This window comes from Seriola lalandi, unplaced genomic scaffold (assembly GCF_002814215.2).
Source record: "Seriola lalandi dorsalis isolate HSWRI2012SDOR001 ecotype SW California unplaced genomic scaffold, Sedor1 jcf7180002054899, whole genome shotgun sequence".
Taxonomy (NCBI): Eukaryota; Metazoa; Chordata; class Actinopteri; order Carangiformes; family Carangidae; genus Seriola; species Seriola lalandi.
Window position 1 is genome coordinate 30,195 of NW_019525451.1, and position 1,832 is coordinate 32,026.

General features: G+C 38.9%; 2 protein-coding genes and 1 long non-coding RNA gene across 3 annotated transcripts in view; all 3 read right to left on the reverse strand.

The window, feature by feature from the left end:
• LOC111672392 (uncharacterized) overlaps positions 1 to 1,832 on the reverse strand; it is a 44,743-nt gene that overhangs the window by 29,608 nt on the left and 13,303 nt on the right. The window lies entirely within an intron of this gene.
• LOC111672399 (CLIP-associating protein 1-B-like) overlaps positions 1 to 1,832 on the reverse strand; it is a 27,749-nt gene that overhangs the window by 5,719 nt on the left and 20,198 nt on the right. The gene's annotated exons all lie outside the window — the stretch shown is intronic.
• The window catches only part of LOC147817758 (uncharacterized), a 3,890-nt gene continuing 2,063 nt past the window's right edge, over positions 6 to 1,832 (reverse strand). The window contains exon 2 of the long non-coding RNA XR_015438701.1: positions 6 to 137. This is a non-coding gene — a long non-coding RNA (uncharacterized LOC147817758). The remainder of the gene's footprint in view (positions 138 to 1,832) is intronic.

Genomic DNA, 1,832 nt, shown 5'->3' on the forward strand with positions numbered 1-1,832 from the left:
CTCACCTCTGAGCTCTGGTCTTTCTCTCATGTTCCCCACACAGAGTGGTTTTAGAGGGAGGGGCTCCCTCCTCTCTGTCCTCACACTGATCCATGCTGCTGAGTTCACATCCACATCAGCTCACACACACTTTCTACCTTCATGTGGAGAGAAACACACATCATTCATCTGCACATCGACTCAAATGTACATCATTTCTCCAGCTGCTCCTCCGCTGATTGGCTCTTCTTCTCTGTTTCATATCAGTGTGAGGCAGAGGAAGCTGCCATCAGCTGCTGCACTTCTACCATCAGTCCACTAGATGGCGTCATGAAGCTGCAGTGACGTGATTCACAACTACAGAAATCAGCAGAAAGAGGCTGATGTGAGGTGAGACAGTCTCTTTACTCACAGGTCTGTCAACAAAACTCACATATCCCACACAGAAATATTATGATCTAATTAAGATTCAGAGAAATCCCTCAGACAGAAATATTAAAAGACACTATAGGTCCTGTCTCTTATACACATCTCAAACGATTTGCAACTAAATATTAAGTCTTATAAACTTTAATCTATTTTAAGTCTATCTGTTCCAATACTTTTGCTCACCTAAGAATTTGGTGTTCCGTTACAAATAATGTTATCTTCTAAGTCGTGTATCCGATCCAGATGTGAATACCTGGAAATAAAAGCTGAAATGTTGATCTCTCGTCTCATATTCATCTTTTGGTGTCAAACCCAAATGTTTTCAGTCTACAGCAAAAATAAAGGAATTGGCTTCACTCTTCCAATACTTTTGCAGTGATGTTGCTAGGTCCGCGTCCTGCGTCCCTGACGCATTAAAATCTGAAAGGACGCAGTAAAGTCACTGTCCCGGGGACGCAACTCATTTTTCCCATGAAAAACGAAACATTGTGAACAACAACTCGTGTTTAAAATCACAGTAACTAGCAAAAGTAACTTCACTGTCAGCAGACCAGGCAAGCGCTGTTTCAACCCTCTGCGCATCTACTCCGCGCAGACGTGATCCCCTGTGCACAGTATCGCGACATGCTAGTTTAGCCACTACCACAACAATTAGCCAGTCACCGCGGATTTCATTTCAACAATTAAAGATACGAACTTCATAGTAGTAAATAAACTTCACAGTGATTGACTCAGTTCACTTGATTTAGTTGATGTTCAGACAAGAAGATTTTGGTCTTGTTTTTGCGACAATTTATTTATTGCCTGTCATGGTGATGAGAATGTTTTGTTTATGTGTTAAAATCAGCACTTTATTGATAATTTATTTTGGTACTACAGACACCATTTTGTTTTCATTTGAACTTTAGTAATTTATTTTGGTGCTGTTTATGTTGCTACAAAAATGCTATTTTATTTGAATTTTGTATGTCATGCCGCTGCGACAGTTGTTTTGCAATAAACTTTTCAGATTTGGAATCTTATTTGTTTAATTTTAGATACAATTTGAACATACATGAATATATCCATTAATTATAACCATATCATACCACCATCAAAGGAGTTTAACACTACAATTTAAGAAATAGAAGAATATAAGAAATAAAAAAAATGTATTTGGGACCCATTGAATTTCCCAGGGACCCACTCAAGTCACCACCTGTGGGTCCCGGGGACTCACTACATTGAAAACCTAACAACATCACTGCATCTATAAAGCTTCCTTCAATTTCACAGTAAAACAGAACATCATGAGACACTGCAGACAGGAGCTGATCACAGCTGATTCAGCTGCTGCTAAAGAGACAGTTTGACTAAATATATATTTTATAACATGGTTTAGAAATCACTGACACTCTCCTCTGTACATTCATACACTTTTCCTG